This window comes from Carlito syrichta, unplaced genomic scaffold (assembly GCF_000164805.1).
Source record: "Carlito syrichta isolate Samal-C Ts95f unplaced genomic scaffold, Tarsius_syrichta-2.0.1 Scaffold288344, whole genome shotgun sequence".
NCBI classification, from domain to species: Eukaryota; Metazoa; Chordata; class Mammalia; order Primates; family Tarsiidae; genus Carlito; species Carlito syrichta.
Genome location: NW_007232440.1, coordinates 88062 through 108203, shown reverse-complemented (window position 1 = coordinate 108203; position 20142 = coordinate 88062). Strand labels below are relative to the sequence as shown.

Here is a 20142-nt window from a genome sequence, read left to right as displayed (position 1 = left end):
GCAGTGGATTGCAAAGTTTAGGAGAAAACCTTCAAATAAGAAGGGAAGAGGTTCCAATGAACAACAACAACAAAAAAATCCAAAGTAAACAGAAATAATGCCAGAGATGAAGAACACTTGGAAAGCAGTCTAAAGATATGAGAAGATAGTACATCTACAAAATTAAAAAAAACTATGGTGTGAGAAAAGTTAGAGGAGAAAGATTGAGCTCTTGAAAATCAAAACAATGATAGTTGAAATGAATTCAGCAGAATAGTTGGAAGGGGAAATTAAAGAACATTCTAGAAAGTAGATCATGGTAGAAAATTGAAAGTAGAAAGTGGGAGAAAAGGATGAGAGGCTCAGCTCAGGAAACCTCCTATCTGTTTCTAAAAAGCAAGAACAGAAATAGCAGAGGGTAGAAAATGAGCAAAGGAAGAAAACGGCAAGATGTCCCAGGGCTGAAGGATCTGAGTCTTTGCCTGCAAGGTCACACCAAATGCCCAGCCCAGGGAGGGCACAGGCCACAGGACACAGGGTAATGGAGGAATGCAAATCAGAACCGCACTTGACTCTGCCACATGGTAAGGCAGAAGACAACTGCCTAGGGCTCCAGTGCTTAGAAGAAAACGTGTTGCCACATGTGAGGTAGTATCTGGACATAGACTGCTCCCCCTACACCTGGCTTCTTCCAGGCCCCTCCCTCGGGGAGGGGCCTTGGTCAAGGATGGTCTCTGAAGGATGTGCATATTCCCAGTAATGAATCCCAGGATGCGGTGAAAAGCAACGTAGTCCTCACTGTTCATCAATGTATGGGAATTTTAATAATTAGCTCGATTGTCTCAATTTAAAAAACTGCTTGCTGTACTGCCCGGAGGCATGGATTCTTCACCGTTCGGCTTCCATCAGTGCCTTCTGTAACTTTTAATAAACCTGCATCTTTCCCTGCTGGAGCTCCAGGTGACCTCTTTGGAATAGGCAAACATCATGCACCAGCCATCGGATTTGGGGTTACCGCGTGACACCACACTATGATTAAATACCAGGTAAACTGTCGGAACACTATGAGGACAGAATAAAGCCACTCAGTAATGGGAGACACACAACAGTGACCTTCCGTTGACTGCTTTTTAGGAAGCCACTACAGGATGTGCTCTAGACAAGAAAGGAACACACGCAGAGGAAGACATCAGACCCCGACACTGGCAGGAGGCTCAGACCCCCAAGGGACAGCCTCTGACCTTTGGAACAAGCTGCCTGGGTGGCGAGAAGACCAAGCTTCAGGCCACAGGGATGCTCTGCGTGTGGCTGCTCCCCTATGCTGGGGAGTTCTTTGGAATGAGGGTGACCAACCATCCCTATTTGCTCAGGACGAAGGGTTTTCCCAGGATGGGGGATATTTAGCTCTAAAACGAGCAAGCCCCAGGCAAGCTGGGACGGTCGGTCTCCACATTTGCAACGGTGGCCCACCACGTTCTTTCCAGTCTGTGCTTTGCAACGCTGTCCTCTCTTCCTGGCCGTGCTCTCTGCCCAGTCAATGGCTGCTCACCCTCTAGGCCCTGGCTCCAGCGCAGAGATGGAGACAGGTGTTCACGTCGCAGTGGGTCTCTTCCCCAACAAGGTGTAACCCCAGAGCACAGTCTGTTCCCCTTCTGAGACTTCTGTGCTCAGACAGATGCCAGGTGAAACCTCTCCACGCTTAGAAGGGAGAGCTGCAGTCAGTTTATCCAGTTTCCTTAAGATCAGAGACTAGTGTCCTTAAGCAGGGGAAAAAGAAACCTAGAAAGAAATCCACCATAAGGCTGGACATGGGCATGGTGGCTCACACCTATAATTTCAACACTTTGGAAGGCTGAGGCAGGAGGATCACTTGAGCCCCGGAATTCGAGAGCAGCCTGGGCAACATAGCAAGACCTCGTCTCTACCAAAAATAAATAAATAAAATAAATAAATAAATAAATAAATAAATACAGTAGCCAGGTGTGGTGGCATGTGCCTGTAGTCCCAGATACTTGGGAGGCTGAGGTGAAAGGACTGCCTGAGCCCAGCGGGTTGAGGCTGCAGTGAGCTGTGAGCATGCCACTGGATGCTGGCCTGGGTGACAGAGTGAGACTGTGACTTAAAAAAAAAAAAATCCACTACCAGGCTGGACTGGCAGAGGGAAAAAACAAGAAACAACTGTAGTAGCATCTTATCACAATGGTCCCTAAGTACCATGAAGTCTCACACTTAACGACTGAGAAGTTACTTGCTGTTTTGGGTCGTTCCCTGTCTGTTTTCCCCAGCAGACTCTGCCTGCCACGGTGACAGAGGCTGGGCTGAATAACTGAGCGGAAACTGTTCATCCTCAGTTACAGTCTCTGATTTAAGGGCCGCTTTCACGAATGAGCACATTTTCTTCATGTTTAGACTAATTGGAAAAGATGATACTCTTGCGCTTTGGAGGTCACCGCTCCTGTGGCTTTTGATCTGTTCTGCTTCTGGACACTGGATCCCTTTACGCCATCAGCCTTCTCAGCTGGTCGCGTTGGGGCTCACACCGGCTGCACGTGAGAATCACCTGGGGAGCTCTGACAGCATCATTTTACGCAGGTTTCGCACTCAGAATCTCTAGGAGTGGGGCGTGGACATGGGCAGGTGCGCCAGCTACCAGGTGACGCTGGCATGTGGAGGGAGTGATGGCAACTGGGTGTAGAGCCTTGGTTTTTGTCTTTGTCTGTTTGGACTGCTACAATAAAATACCATTGACTGGGTGGCCTATGAACAAATTTGTATCTCACGGTTCTGGATCTGGGAAGTCCGAGGTCAAGGTACCGGCAGAGTCAGTGTCTGTGAAGGCCTGTTTTCTGGTTCACAGAGGGTGCCATCTTGCCGTGTCCTCCCATGGTGGCAGCCTCCCTTGTGGGACTCTAATCTTAATCAAGATGGCTGTGCCTCATGATCTCAGTGCCTCCCAAAGGGCTCACCTTCTAACCCTGCCACGTGGGTGATTAGGTTTCAACACTGAGTTTTGGGAGGACACAATCATTCAGACCACAGCAGTTCTGGAGTAGAGAGACCTGGTTCAACTCCTGCTTTAGCAACATAGTGGGTGTTTTATCTTGGCCAAGTAATTTCACACTCCAAGTCTCAGTTTCTTCATCTATGAAATGGGTTTACTAATGCCAGCCAGATTGGGCTCTGGTCTGGATAAAGTATGTGAAACACTTAGCTTAATGCCTGACCCATACTGAGTGGTCAGCAAGAGTGGTCATCCTTGCATGGATAACAGACAAAGCTTCCTACCATAGAGCATAAGGAATGGCAGCGTGGTTAATCAGCGTGCTCAAGATCTTTGTCCAGAGAGAAGATGAAACTTGTGGTTTTAACTCTTGGTAAAGATTGTAATTGGTGGACGTGGTGGCTCAAGCCTGTGATCCCAGCACTTGGGAGGCCAAGTCTAGTGGATGGACTGAGCCCAGGTATTTGAGAGCATCCTGGGCAACTTGGCGAGACCTCGTCTCTACAATAAATCAAAAAATGAGCCAGGCGTGGTGGCACACGCTTGGGGTTCCATCTACTTGGATGGCTGAGGTAGAAGGATTGCCTGAGCCTAGCGATTGAGGCTGCAGTGGCTGTGATTGTGCCACTGCACTCTAGCCTAGGTGACAGAGTTAGACTCTGACTCAAAAAAATAAAAAAATTGTAATTTATAAATTAAACTCCACAAAAGAAAAGAAAAAAAAGTTTGAGAGAGAACATCTCCATTTACATGGTAACCTAGACCCACTCAAGAAAATAGGTAAATTTTATGTAATCCAATTACTTGTGTGCCAGACAGAATCGGTTACAATGATTCTGTAGGGAAAAGCCGCAGGTAGAGGTGTTTCTATTCAACTTGACTTTGCCTGATAATGACTTCTCTTGGGGATAAATATTAATCTCCTGTTTTGTTAAATCTAGTACGTCTCCCTGGAAATCATAAATTAAACAAGAGAGCTATGGTCTGGTCTACAGAATTTAAATATATGTTATTTAAATGCAATCAATTTCACCATACACAAAAACTGCTGAAAATAAAAATGATGAAAACTTCTAGAAATAAAGCTTGTCATATATGTGATGAGAAAGTAACCAAAGCTATCTTTTTTTTTCTGCTATTGATTCATTTAGAGGAGGGGGGGGAGAGAGAGGGGGAGAGAGAGAGAGAGAGAGAGAGAATGTCAACCTCTAGGCTGCTGCCACAGATGGGGTGGTATTGTCCAAGACGAGGTGTGATTAGGAGTGGCATTTGAGGAGAGTGGAATGAGCCAATACCATCTTCTCCAGCCAGGAGAGTGAGAATATTCCAGGGCGAAGAGGAGCTGGAGTTAGCAAATGCAGGAGACCCAAGCCCTACACCCTTGCCGATAGGCCTAGGAAACGCCAGGACCTCTGTTGGGTTTGGGCTGGGGTCCCAAGTGCCCCAGTGGTCCCACCATCACAGCAGCATGGATGCTGTGATCAGAGCTGCCCGCTCGAGTGGGTCACATGGGCTTGAACGCGAAGCATCTCATGTTGACCAGAGGGAGCCGAAGGGGAGAAGCTTCTTCCTCAAACTTTTTGGACAGAGTGAGTCTTTTCCAGACTCTAGTAAGACTCTGGAGGAGAAGACGAGGGAACTTCCCAAACTAAGACTGAGAATGAAACTTCCATTACCATTAAGAATAGGACCGTGAAATCAAATGGATTTAGAAAAATACAGAAAGGTTATGTGGAGGGAGTTCATCCTAAGTGCTGCACCACCATAGCCGATAATGAATTTGAAGATGCACAAACACATCGAAAGGTTGGTTAGCTGGCTGGCCTCATTATTTGTGAGAAAGCTGATGCCCAGAGGGCTGAGTGGATTTCTGGACTTCCCGTTCACCCAAACAGAGAGAGATGAACCAATCCCTTCCCATTTTCTCCTCTGCCATTTATTATAGAAAAACTCTCAAGTCATGGAACAAAAAGACAGTTATCAGGACATTCGCTTTGTAAAATTTATAATATTAAAAATTGGTAGCCAGGCATGGTGGTCCATGCCTGTAATCCCAGCACTTTGGGAGGCTGAGGTGGGAGGATTACTTGAGTTCAGGAGTTTGAGACCAGCCTAGGCAACACAGTGAGACCTCATCTCTGCACAAAATAAAATAATTAGCTGGGTATGGTGGTTTGCACCTGTAGATCCAGTTACTTGGGAGACTGAGGCGGGAGGATCCCTTGAGCCCAGGAGTTTGAGACTGCAGTGAGTTGTGATCCTGCGACTGCACTCCAGCCTGGGTGGCAGAGTGGGGCCCTGACTCAAAAAAGAAAACAAGAAAAAGAGAAAAGAAAACAGCCCAAATGCCCATCATTAGAAGAATGGATAAGAAAATGATGGTCCAGCCATACACTGGAATGTTATATTGCAGTGAAAATGAATGCGGTCGAGTGACATGAGCAGCAGAGACTGAACAAAAAAATTAGGTTGCAGAAGGGCAGATATACATTTGGGGTGACTTTGGAGGGGTTGAAAATGAGAAAAATCCCTTTTACTGATTAGAAATGCATGATCTATTCAATAGTCAGCAAATACTTCTTGGATACCTGCCAAGGGCCTGATGTTCTAAGTGTTGCTGATACCTCGGTGAACAGAGGGAGGCACTTGCTTTCCTGGAATTGACTTCTGGAGATATGCCTACTCAGAAGAAAGAGACAGACAGGTGGGGGTTGCTAAATGCTGGATTCAGAACAGCAAACCGCTCTGGGGAGACCCAGAGAGAGTGATTGCAGAGGGGTGCCCAGAGGTTTTCAGTTATTTGCAGTGTTTTCTTTTTCTTTTCTGACCTCCCTCCCTTCCTCCCTTTCTTGAGCCAGAGCCTCACTCTGTTGCCCAGGCTGGAGTGCAGTCACATGCTCATGGTCACTGCAGCCTCAACCTGCTAGGCTCAGGGGATCCTTCCACCTCATCCTTCCAAGTAGCTGGAATTACAGGCATGTGCTACCACGCCCAGCTAATTTTGTGATTTATTGTAGAGACGAGGTCTCACCTTGTTGCCCAGACTGGTCTCAAACTGTGAGCTCAGGCAATCCTCTCGCCTCCACCTCCCAAAGTGCTGGGATTACAGGCTTAAGCCACCATGCCCGGCCATTGTTTTATTTCTTAAGCTGGGAAGTGGGTAAATGATGTTTGCCATATCATTCTTATTCTCTTAGTCTCTGTCCGAAACATCTCATAAAATCGGTTGGTTTTGTTTCCTAGTTTTGCTTCTACAAATTTCTTTGGTTCCCGTGAAAACATGTTTACTTCTGTAGATAACAGTGAGTTCAAATGAAACATAAGACTAGCAGAGGTGCTCTGGGCACGGGCTATGAGTATTTGGGAAAGTCTGTGTGTTTGAAAATTACAGAGCAACCCCCTTGAGTCCCCTCCCACTGTTGTAGCTTTCTGACTTCTCAATAAATCTTGCTATCTCAAAACAAACAAAAAAACAAAGAAAGAAAGAAAGAAAGGAAAGAAAAGAAAAGAAAAGAAAATTCCGAAGGTTCTTGCATGTTTTGAATAATGCTGTCGTTTCCAGGAGGGCATGGAGGTGCCAACACGTGGCCAGAACCGATGACATTTAGTAACTGTTTCTGAGTGAAGGTCTGCAGATGGGGAGAACTCATTCCATGAGTATTAGAGGTTCTGCCACGGATCCTGGTAGCACCGTTTAGTCTAGCCTGGCAGCACCCAGGCATCGGGCATCTAGAAGACTAGTCTATTATCAACAGACTGCAGATATTTTAGTATTTAACATACACTGTGTCTGAGTCATGTGGGACTAAATTGAACCCCATTTGACCGCTCTTATTTTAAACAATTCAAATGAACAGCCTTCCCTAAAAATCTTCCTCTTCGGAATCCTTAGCCCTGCAAACAATCCTTGCTTTGTTATTAAAGTATATCTGATGAAAAAGAAGTGGAAATATTATTTTATTTTATTTTTTGAGTCGAGGTCTTACTCTATCACCCAGACTGGAGCCTTGACCTCCTGGGCTCAGGCAATCCTTCCGCCTCAGCCTCCCAAGTAGGAGGGACTACAGGTGTGCACCCAAATGCCTGGCTAATTTTTTTATTTTTATTTTGTGGAGACGGGGGCCTTGTTATGTTGCCTAGGCTGATTTTGAACTCCTGGGCTTAAGCAACCCTTTTGCCTCGGCCTCCCAAAGTGCTGGGATGACAGGCATGAGCCACCACACCTGGCAGAAGTTGAAATATTGTAATACTATTCTTTATACCCTTTGGCCCTTATTATTTCTAGAGTAGTAATCAAAGATATAGGAAAAGTTTATGTACCATGATGGACCGAACAGCATTATTTATAACAGTGAAAAGATGGTAAGACAACTAGGTGCTCTGTAGTAGGGGAATTATGAAAATTAACATAGAACTACTATAGAATTCTATTTTATAGTGCCATTAAAATATACAAACATTATTTGATGACATGGAAAATTCTATACTATTAAATAAAAAATCTACACTTGATCTTAGCCAAAAGGCCATGAAGTGATGATTAAACAATCTGGTTATAACTTAATCAAATGTCTATGAATGAGGAAAATGACAATAATGTTAATGTTCATTTTCTTCCTTACACTTTTTGCAATTTTTCAAATTTTTCATAGCATGTGGTTTTGCTTTTATAAATAAGAAAAAAGTTATTAAATTTAAGAAAATAAGCAAATAGAAGCATATTACACATCAAAAGGGAAGCAGTCACAGACTTGACATTTCTCACACTCTTAGGCACCTGTTTATATAGCGTGCTCATTTTACAAGCCTGTGCGATTAACTCCTATCATTCAAATACGGGGTTAAATTCAAGCTCTAGGGTTTTCTTTCTTTCTTTTTTTTTTTTGGTCGGGAGAAGGTTGCTGGGTGATTATACAGATTCTGGGGCAGTAGTGTGCCATATTGGAAAGACATGGACTTGGAGTGGAGACATGATGTGTTGTGTGACCTTGGGATCATGAGAGTTTCCACCCAGGCTCGTGGTAAAGAGGAAGCCAACTATGAGAGCTCTTGGCACAGGATGGGCATTAGCAAAGGCTGTCAGTTCTGACCTTTCCTCAAGGATATGATGTATGGTAGAGAGCTGGAAGGTTTAGGCAGTACTCTCTGTTGGCTTCCCTTAGACAAGGTGAACGAAAAAGCACAGTGGCTTCATGAGCAGTGTTGTTGCATTTACTATTTAGAACCAAAGATGTTCTTTATGAGTCTTCAGTCTCTGAGTTAAAGCCAAGAGGAGCTAACAGAAAGCCCAGACCTACTGCCCCAAGGCACGCCTCCAATGTGTTGCTCTCTGGGTCCGTTCCCACGCCTGACCTTTTGGGAACTTTTTTTTTTTTAAACTGGTGACGTTTTATGAAATCCACAGAAGTCCATATTATGAGGAGAATAGAGGTGGGAGTCAGGCCATGGCTGGGTGGGGGTGGGGAGATTTGTGGGCAGTTCTAGCACATTCATCCAAGAGGCAAGTGGGCTCTGACCGTCTTTGTTTCCTCCTCGCCCCAACATGGTCTTCCTTCAGCTCCTGGAGCTGAATGGGGCTCCCGAGTTTTCCAAAGTCCTCAGTTCCACCCAGGACTACTCGGAAGTTACACTGTCGTGGAGTGGCTAAAACTTGGTTTCAGTAACATAAGACTGCCTGGTTTTGAGTCTTTGACATGTTACTTAGCATGTCTTAGCCTTCGTCTTCCATCTGTAAAAGGGAATAATGATAATCCTCGTATGGTTGTGGCAAAGTTTCACATACACAACGTGCTTGGAATCGCACTTGAAACACATTAAACACTCAAGAAATTTCAGCTCTTATTATTACTATTGTTCCAGGTTCTTGCCCTAAAAATCCCTCACAAAACGCAGGGCTCAAAAGCAAGCAGGCCACATACTGTGGAGGTTAGGGGCACAGATTTTGGGGATGGGATACAGGTGAGTTGTGTCACATCTCTGCCACTCTCTAGCTGTGTGACCTGGGGTAAGTTGCTTAATACCTCTAAGCCTTAACTGAAACTCGGGGTTAGGGGTAGGGTTATTGGTGGGTAGCGCCTGGCACCGTGCTTGACTTTGAGTAGTCACTTAGCATATTTTAGCTACTATGGTTGTTCTATGTTATCTCATTTAATCCTCAGAATACCCCCTCCCCATTTTGCAAGTGAGGAAACTTTGCATAAAGAAGTTCAAGCAATTACACAACTAGGAATTGCTAGAACCGGAAGGCAAGCCTGGGAAGTCTGGACCCCCCAGCCCATGGTCTTAACCACCACTAAACCCATGCATCACCACCTCTGCTTAACTAATAAGAAATTTCTTCATACTGCAGGGCCAGTGGCCAACAATGACTTAGGATATTTCTGCTATTTTTTTTTTTTGAGTTGGAGTCTCACTCTGTTGCCCAGAATGGAATGCAGTGGCACGCTCCCGGCCACCGCAGCCTCGACCTGCTGGGCTCCGGCGATCCTTCCGCCTCAGCCTTCCAAGTAGCTGGAATTACAGGCGCGCGCTACCACGCCCAGCTAATTTTTTTTTTTTATTTATTTATTGTATAGATGAGGTCTTGCCAAGTTGCCCAGGTGGGCTCAGGCAATCCACTCACCTCAGCCTCCCAAGGAGTGGGATTACAGGCTGAGCCACCGAGCCCGGCTATTTCTGCTATTCTTAACAGTGGGTTTCTTTTAAAGAAATGCCTACAAAATCTTGATATTTGATAATAACATTATTTTCGCTTGTCTAAATTTAAAGCTGAAAAGGACTCTACAATGAACAATGTTCTAAGATGATAGAAATTTTATCAGCGGCAGTTACATTTGAATAAGTGATGTCAATTAATGATGAAAAATTAAGAGAGAACATCTGGTGACACAATACAATATCATCCCCCCACCCTGCCATTCTCTAGGGATGAAATTTCAGGTACTGAGGCAGGCCAGTGGGGGATACAGTTAGATATTTCTGGGATGGTGGCAGTAGGAGTTGATGTTACATGCACACACACACACACACACACGCACACGCACAAACACGCACATGCACATGCACATGCACACACCTTGGCCCTTTCCTGAACAGATAAACTATGAGATGGAAAAGACCTTGAGAGGCATATGATTTTCCCACCCAATTTTAAAGAAACATCTCTGAAGACTGGCTACCTATTCTTTGAATATCTTCAATGAGGTATTCAACTGCATGGCACTAGTTAGAAAACGCCTTCATGCATTGATTTGGATTCCATCTTTTTGGTCTTTTCTTTCCTTCCTCTCCTTCCTTCTCTTTCTTCTCCCTCCCTCCATCTCTCCCTCCTTCTCTCCCTTCCTTTCTTCTGTTTTTGAGTCGGAGTCTCACTCTGACACCCAGGCTGGAGTGCAGTGGCTACTGCAGCCTCAACCTGCTGGGCTCAGGCAATCCCTCCACCTCAGCCTTCCAAGTAGCCAGAACTATAGCTGTGTACCACCACACGTGGCTAGGTTTTTCATTTATCGTAGAGACAGGGTCTCACCATGTTGCCCAGACTGGTCTCGAACTCCTGGGCTCAGGCAATCCTCTCGCCCCTTCCTCCCAAAGTGCTAGGATTTCAGGTGTGAGCCACTTCACCTGGCCTGAATTCTCTCTTACACAGAATACAGAGACCTAACTCCCTCTACTCATATGATACAGTCCCTTACAGAAAAGGATATTTCTTCATTGAACGGTTAACTATTGAGCAGGAGAGCATGGGTCTGGTGCCACGCAAGGGACTGGACACAGAGCTGTGGACAAGACCACTAACGCTCCCCAGCATGGAGTAGACAGAACAGCGAGACCCTGGCCAATCTATATGCCCTTATCAGAATGTCCTCCACTAGATATGTCTAGACCCTTCAACCACTTCTTGTATGACGGTTTCTGGATCCCTCAACATCTGAAAATGTGTAAATTAAAAAAAAATTCATCACCACCATGTACATTTGTTTCATCCCCTGTTCTCTGCTTTTAGTTTTACAGGATGATAGCCGCCTTCCTTATACCTCCCTTCGGATTTCTTCCTCATTCTGTTTATGGAGCAAATATTTCTAAATCGCCCTTCTGCAATTTGTCGACCATCATGCAAGGAACTGAGGCATTACAGTGAAAAAGACATTGTCAGTATCCCTAGGTACGATCCACCGGAGGAGAAAGGCACATTCACAAATAGCCATCACTCATGAGACAAGTGCTACGACAGAAATAGGGATGTGAGCTGGGAGAAGGAAGAAAACTTCATCAGAAGTTTTCAGGATAGCCCTGGGATCCTGAGTAAACCTTTATTTACACTCTTTTATTATTTTATTCCTCTTTGTGCAATTATTGAATGTATTTCTCAAGGTGGGGCGGGGGAACGTCTTTAAACAAACATAACTGCTAAAGCTGGTCTAGATTATATTTTCTATCTGAATTCAACAGAGGAAATGAGAAACCCACAGTAACTCATTATCACGTTGATCTTGTGTCTGTATAACTAGGCAAACAGCTTTTTTTTTTTTGAGTTGGAGTCTCACTCTTGTTGCCCAGACTGGAGTGCAGTGGCACGCTCCCGCAGCCTCGACCTGCTGGGCTCCGGCGATCCTTCCACTTCAGCCTTCCAGGTAGCTGGAATTACAGGCATGTGCTACCACGCCCAGCTGATTTTTGCTTTATTGTAGAGATGAGGTCTTGTCAAGTTGCCCAGGCGGGTCTCGAACCCCCGGGCTCAGGCAATCCGCTCACCTCAGCCTCCCAAAGCACGGGATTACAGGCTGAGCCACCGAGCCCGGCTGGCAAACAGCTTTTTGCGTTTGATGGACGGCCTGGGTGGGAGTCAACTCCTCAATCTTCACGTTATTCTCTTCATTTTATAGATCTGTAAACTGAAGCTCAGAGAAGTGTATGGAGTGTCCACGGCAGAAAGCCTCTAGGTGGGGGGCCTGGGACTCAAATGCGCCCTGGACTCTCAGCCTGGGCGTCTTGATCCACCCTGGCCACAGCCAGCATTCCCAATACAGACATGAATCCAACAGAAAATGAAAACCAAGCTCTACAGTGTGACCCAAAACTTCATAGAGAATTCATCCATGGTTGGACAATGGTAGCACTGTTTCTTGGCAGCTGCTTCCAAAAAGCAAAAACCAACCTCATCACATCTCTCTCCTGCCACCCACGTTTATGTTGTGTAAGTCTGCAAGCCTGTGCTTGATTTTAGACTGGATTTTCAGGTTTGTGCATACTCCCCAACCCTTATTTCTATAAATATGTAAACATCCTAGAAGGTCATCTGACTTCTCATCAACAAGGGTTTCTAGTCGTTGACGGCTCCACGACATTCCAGATGATGGATCACACCCAAGTTCTATTTCCTCTTTGTTATTAGGTAAGGATTCTATTACGTTATTGTAAATATTTTCATTTTGCCTTCAAAGTGACATGCCATTCAAGATTATTCCAGTTAATAAGATGTTACAAATGCCATGAAATCAATTATAAAACCTATCTGGCAAGAATAATAGGGTTTTTGAAAAGAGAAAAGCAAACAGTCTCCACTGACCAGTCCTTCATATATTTTTATCCCTGGAGTATGTCCTATTGCTTTGAAATAAAGAATTCTATCAGTTCTCATGTCCCTCTGCAAAGATTTCTCCTATATTCCTGTGCTGGGGCATACCAGACATGCATAGTGATGAGGCTTTTGCTTTTGTGTCTTCGGAGAGGAAATCTACTGAGTTCCTGGCTCAAAATCCTCAACCTAAGTGATATAATGCTGCTGTTTAATATTTAACATTTATACTGAAAATATGAAGGCCATTCTCGGCTTTGTAGTCAAGAATGGTGAAAATATATCCTTATTACCTTATAAGGTTTAAAGTGGGACTTGTCTTTCTTCTGACAGAATCAATTAGCCCTAAGTCCCCATGGCCAATGGAGAGAGCCAGGAAGTGCTGGCTGCCCAAACCTGCAGTAAGCATTTTTGCTTTAGTCTTTGGGGAAAACTAGACTTACAGACTTATGACCTCTGTTCCTCCTCAATGTCACTGCTCTCATCCTTCCCATAGGCTACCCAAGGTTTTTACCGTGGAGCACAAGTACTTCCTGCAGAGTTGAAAGGCAAGTCTGGTCACTCCAGCTTCCTGGCTTAAGCTGATCCTTACAGGATTTGCCACAAAAACCTGACTTATCTGTTAGAATAGGATTCAATGTGTCGGCTACAACTTGCTAAGTCCTTGAATTATGATCAGCACTGTGTAGCTGAAATATACTGCCTTGGGAATGGCACTATTTTAAATCACCTTTACAAATACAGTCTAACACATGTCTTTTGCTAAAGGTATATTTCTTAACTTGGAAGCTGAATATCACTATGGAAATTCAGTTAGACACATTCTCTCCCCCACCCCCGCCAATAAACTCTGTTATCTGTTCAGGCCAGGGAATGTGGCATAATTTTATTCATTATTAATAAATGTCTTTGGATCCCTACAGAACCAGATATCTTTACAGCTGAATTCTAGCAAAACTTTTTTTTTTTTGAATTGGAGTCTCACTCTGTCGCCCAGACTGGAGTGCAGTGACCGCTCCTGGCCACTGCAGCCTTGACCTGCTGGACTCCGGCAATCCTTCAGCCTCAGCCTTCCAGGTAGCTGGAACTACAGGCACGCGTTACTATGCCCGGCTACTTTTTGATTTATTGTGGAGGTGAGGTCTTGCCAAGTTGCCCAGGCGGGTCTTGAACCCGCAGGCTCAGGCAATCCACTCACCTCGGCCTCCCAAAGTGCTGGGATTACAGGCTGAGCCACCAAGCCCGGCTCTAGCAAACTTTTAAAGAACAATTAATACCAATACTTCTTACACTCTTCCAAAAAACAGAACTGGAGGGAATACTTCCTAACACATTTTACAAGGCCAGAATCACCTTGACACCTAAGCTAGACAAAGACACCACAAGAAAAGAAAACTACAGGCCCAATATATTTGATGAACATTGACACAAAAAACCTCAACAAAATGTTAGCAAATCAAATTCAACATTACATCAAAAAGATAATATATCATGACCAAGTGGGATTTATCCCTGGCATGCAAGGTTGATTTAACATATGCAAATCAATCAATGTGATGCATTACATTAGCAGATTGACAGACAAAAACCACATAATAGTATCTACTGATGCAGAAAAAACATTTGACAAAGTTCAACATTGTTTCTTGACAAAAACTCTTAACAGTTTGGTATAAAAGGAAAGTTCAACACAATAAAGACCATTTGTGAAAAACCCACAGGTTTTCTTTTTCTCTCTCTCCATAATCAATGAGGAGAAACTGAGAGCATCTACTCTAAGATCTGGTAAAAGGTGAGGATACCCATTCTCACCACTTCTATTCAACATCGTACGGGAGGTACTATCAAGATCAATTAAACAAGAAAAAAGAAAGACAAAGACATTCAAAATAGAAAGGAAGAAGTAAAGTTATCTCTAATTGCAGATGACATGATCCTATATGAAGAAAACCCCAAAGACTCCACCAAAAAAATTTATTAACTCTAATGAATGAATTTAGTAAAGTCGCAAGAAACAAAATCATGGTAAAAAAAATCTTTGGTATTTCTATACACAAATAATGACCTGGCCAAAAAAAGAAATCAAGAAAACACTTATGATAGCATCAAGCAAATAACATACCTCAGAATAAATTTGACCAAGGAGGTAAAAGACCTGCACACCAAAAACTATAAAACATTGACAAAAGATAATAAAGAAGATACGGATAAATGAAAAGATATTTCATGCTCATGGGTTAGAAGAATTAATATATTAAAATGTGTATACTGCCTTAAGCAATATAAAAATTCAACACTATCCTTATCAAAATTGCAATGACATTCTTCACAGAAATAAAAAAAAACTCTAAAATTTGTATGGAAGCACAAAAGACCTGGAATAGCCAAAGCAATTCTGAGAGAAAAAGCAAAGTTGGAGGCATCACACTTCCTGATTTAAAATTACATTACAAAACTGTGGTAATCAAAACAGTAGAAAACGGATACAAAAACAGACACATAGACCAGTGAAACAGAATACAGAGTCCAGAAATAAATCCAGGCATATATGGCCAACTCATTTTCAACAAGGGTACCAGGGAAAAAAAAAGGGTAAAGCATAGTCTCCTCAAAAGATGGTGCTGGAAAAACTTGATTTCCATCTGCAAAAGAATGCAACTGAACCCTTATTTACACAAAAACCAACTGAAAATGGATGAAAGACCTAAATATAAGACTCAAACCATAAAACTCCTATAAAAGAAAACATAGGAGGAAATACCCTTGACATTGGCCTTGGCAATGATTTCTTGGATAACAGACCAAAAGCTCAGGATGCAAAGGCAGTAATAAATTAATGGGACTACATCAAACTAAAAAGCTGCACAGCAAAGGAAACAATGAAACGCCAACCAATAGATTAGGAAGACGTATTTGGAAACTATATATCAGGGGTTAATGTTCAAAATTTATAAATAATGCATACATCTCAATAGCAGGAAAACGTATATCCTGAAGAAAAAAATATGCAAAAGATTGAATAAACATTTCTCCAGAGATGACATAAAAATGGCCAACAGTTACAGGAAAAATCCTCGATGCCACTGATCACCAGGGAAATGCAAATCAAACCCTCTGTGAGATACCACTTCACACTCGTTAGGATTGCTGTTATCACATAGACAAAGAGATAACACATGCTGGTGAGGGTGTGGAGAAAAGGGATTACTGTTGTAGACTGTTGGTGGGAATGTAGGATCATGCAACCATTATGGAAAACAATAGGGAACTTCTTAAAGACATTTAAAATGGAACTACCATATGAGGCAGCGACCCCTCCCTTTCATATGCCAGGGAAATGAAATCACCACCTGGTAAAGTTATCTGCACTCCCATGCTCATTGAAGCATTATTCACAATAGCTGAGATACGAAAATCATCTGGGTATCCATCAGTGAATAAGTGGGTAAAGAAACATGCGGTGCACATACACATTTTAAATATGATGGCATTAATCAAATGAATGCTGGCATCACTGTGTGTCAGGCAGGACCGTCAAAGAAAATGGCAGAAGCATAGTTAAGCCAATGTCACACTACACATTACTACCATGATTCAACTCAACTTTGAAACGTAATAATACACAGACAACATCTCTTTAAAATGTCTGTATATGTTTTTGGCATCCCCTGTATACACTGGAATATTTCTTATTCAGCCTTGAGAAAGAAGTTGATCCTGTCATTTGTCACAGCATGGATGAATCTGAGACATTATGCTAAGTGAAATAAATCAGACACAGAACAAAACATTGCACAATCTTACTTATATGCGGAATCTTTTTAAAAAGGTCAAGTTATGTAGAGATAGAGAATAACATAGTGGTTACCAGTGTCAGGGTTGGGTAGGGGACAGGAAATGGGTAAGCGGGGGACAAAGAAAACAAGGTAGCAAATGTGTAGGAAGAACAAGTCAAAAGATTTAATGCAAAACATGAGGACTATTGTTAATAATAGTGTACTGTATTCAGAAGTTCTGCTAGATAAGTACTTTATAGTTGCTTTCGTTATGAAGGAGGGACAAATGGGCAGCTATATGAGATGAGAGATATGTTAATTTGCTATGGATAGTAACTATTTTACTATATATGCATCTTTTAAAAATTATTTTTATTATTATTTTTTTTTGAGTCAGAGTCTCACTCTGTTGCCCAGGCTGGAGTGCCGTGGCGAGCTCACAGCTACCACAGCCTCGACCTGCTGGGCTCAGGCGATCCTTCTGCTTCAGCCTTCCAAGTAGCTGGAACTACAGGCTCATGCCACCACACCCAGCTAATTTTTCTGATTTACGGTACAGACGAGGTCTCGCCATGTTGCCCAGGTTGATCTTGAACCCGTGAGCTCAGGAAATCCTCTTACCTCCTACCTCCCAAAGTGCTGGGATTACACGCGTGAGTCACCACGCCTGGCTGTATGTTTCTTTTAACATCACATTTTATGTCTTAAATATACACAATAAAGTTTATTTTACAATAATTTAAAAATAAATTATTAGTCGTTTTACTTGATTTGGAAATTGCATATTACCATGGAAATTCAACTGAACACACACCCACATGTACACACACCCACAATAAACTCTATCATCTGTTCTGGCTAGAGAATGTGACATTATGATTTCATTCATTAAATCGATTTGGATCCCTACAGTGTCCCTGCCACAGTGCAGTGGACACAAAATAAGTATATGATAGGGTCCTCCCTCTTGAGAAGGAAAGAAAAAGAACTACTTACTGGAAGGCCGACAGTACCAGGGGCTTTTACACAGATTATATCTTTTAATCAAAGTAGCCTACATGTCCATTTCACAGACAAAAAAATTCAGGCTCGAAGAGGTTAAGTATCGTGCAACTTGTAACCTGACCCAGGTCCATCTGGCTCAATACTCCATGCTGTCTCTTATAACGGATGCATACAGCACCCAGTCAGGAAGCAATATGAGTAAGTATCCAATGAAACCCCAAATTAAATATCAGTTCGCACCCCAAATCTCAAAAAATCTGAAATTCAAGATACTTCTCATCCCAGTCATGTTGAATAAGGAATACTCAACTTGTATAATCAAATGCTAAGACTTAAGGTAGAAACTTCAAATGCTTTAGGTGTCGGTGTCAAGCAATTCATGTTTACCCTAATTATTACAGAGGATCTCAAGTAAGAAAATGCATGATTTAAAATGATCTTTGCAGGTGTGAAAGGTGTCAATCAAAATGGAGTCATTTATGTTAAAGAAAAAAAAAAAAAAAGCCCCGAAAAAAAGGAGCCAGAACAAGTTATAACCCACAAATGCCTGATACCAAAAACTATCACAAAAGATGGCAAACCCCACAACTTTGCACAAAGACCACTGCAATATTATACACAAAAATACTTCTGCAAGGACATCAGCTAAGCAACTGCCTGTGCAGGCTTGGATCGATGCCACCCTTGTTATTGATCCTTGCAGCCAAGGATATTTATCGCCAAACAATTATGCAGACAGTGATGTCAGCAAGATGGCCATCTAGAAGTCCCTAGTGCTTGTCCCTGCGACAAAGACGGCCAAGATGATAAGGAAACGGCTACATTTTAACAAAAATACTAAAGGAGAGTGCTGGAGTCCTTCAAAGGAGTCAAAGGAACTCGGATGAGCCCAGAAACTCAGGATGGCTCTACAGGGACTGGGAGGAAGCACCTGGCCTCCACACCCAATTCCCAGCTGGGATCAACTGGTAAACCAGGAGGACTTTCTCCCTGCGGCAACAAGGTAAGCAAGAGGATCCCGGCAGCCCTTCAGCACCTTGGAAACCCACAGTCCTCACCAGTGGGATCCCCTGCAGTCCTGAGTGGTCACGGCAACCCTTCATCCCTAAGTCTAAAGTGCCCTTGAACCACCCTCACCCTGTGGCTTGATATTCCCAAGCTGAGCCACGAGCAGCTGTAACACATTTCCCCACCTGTTACCATTACATGGTGTCTCATCCCCAGGGACCCCAGTGGCCACTGAGCCTTATTGGTTCAGGCTCCTGAACTGTATGCATATTTTGCACCCTGGACTAAAGTCTCCAGAGTACCCCTTATTCGTTTTTTTTTTGAGTTGGAGTCTCACTCTGTTGCCCGGGCTGGAGTGCAGTGGCAGGCTCACAGCTGCTGCAGCGTCGACCTGCTGGGCTCAGGCAATCCTTCCACCTCAGCCTTCTAAGTAGCCTGAACTACAGGCACGGGCTACCGCACCCAGCTAATTTTTTTATTGTTGCTTATTGTAGAGACAAGGTCTCACCAAGTTGCCTGGGCTGGTCTTGAACCCGCAGGCTCAGGCTATCTACTCGCCTCAGTCTTCCAAAGTGCTGGAATTACAGCCTGAGTCATCAAGCCTGGTGCCTTATTCCCTTAAGTCAGAGAAAAATATTGCACGAGTTCACTTATATGTGGAATCATTAAAAAAAGGTCAAATACTTAAAGACAGAGCATAAAACAGTGCTGTGCTCTGCTTCCTGGGGGGGGGGGTAAATCACAACCCAGCCTCCTGCCCACCCCACCCTGGACCCAAGCTGTTAGATGGTGGCTCAAAGTCATAGATCCTGGTTCTATGGGAAATCTACATCCAACTCGTTCACAGAGAGCAAACCTGCATCCCAAGACTCAGGTGCCACAACAGATTTGTGAGACCTTGAACATAAAACCCAGGCCCCACAGCCACTTTGAGCACCTGCTTCTGGAACTCAGTGCCACTGCAGTTGTTTGTAGGCTGTGTCACCTAACACCAAGAGGGATCCTCCCAGCTAAGTGTCTCCATTGTGGGGAAAATGAGACTAGAAAGACCCCAGAAGCCCTTGCCATTGAAGACATTAACAATCTATGCTGCCACAGCCACTATCACAAACTTCTGCAGCCTAGACCACTGAGGTGTCTACCGTTATTGGCGATGTTGAACACTACCAAAGAAGCCACACAGAGATGATACAGATGTACACACTTGGAGACAGTGTCATCACACTCTTCTGAAATGGCACACTAAGATCCAACTGTACATGAAAGCCTTTTTTTTCCCTTTGAAAGTCACTCTAAAAGTTTGGAAGAGCTGATTGTCCCACCAGATGCATAGACGTCCATGCAGGGACACCAGAAACACAAAAGAGTAAGAAAATTTGATACCACCAAAGGAACACAGTAACTCTCTATAACAGACCCTAATGTAAAGCAATGAATTAAAAGAAAAGGAACTCAAAATAGTAATCTTTTTTTTTTTTTTTGAGTTGGAGTCTCACTCTGTCACCCAGACTGGAGTGCAGTAGTCGCTCCCGGCCACCGCAGCCTCAACCTGCTGTGCTCTGGCGATCCTTCCGCCTCAGCCTTCCAAGTAGCTGGAACTACAGGCGCGTGCTACCATGCCCGGCTAATTTTTGATTTATTGTAGAGATGAGGTCTCGCCAATTTGCCCAGGTGGGTCTCGAACCCACAGGCTCAGGCAATCCACTCACCTCAGCCTCCCAAGGTGTGGGACTACAGGCTGAGCCACTGAGCCTGGCTCAAAATAATAATCTTAAGGATACTCAATTATTTATAAGAAA

At 43.6% G+C, this 20142-nt stretch overlaps 1 protein-coding gene across 1 annotated transcript in view; it reads right to left on the bottom strand.

The window, feature by feature from the left end:
• Positions 1 to 20142, bottom strand: part of LOC103255677 (adenylate kinase isoenzyme 5-like) — a 126711-nt gene that overhangs the window by 84892 nt on the left and 21677 nt on the right. The gene's annotated exons all lie outside the window — the stretch shown is intronic.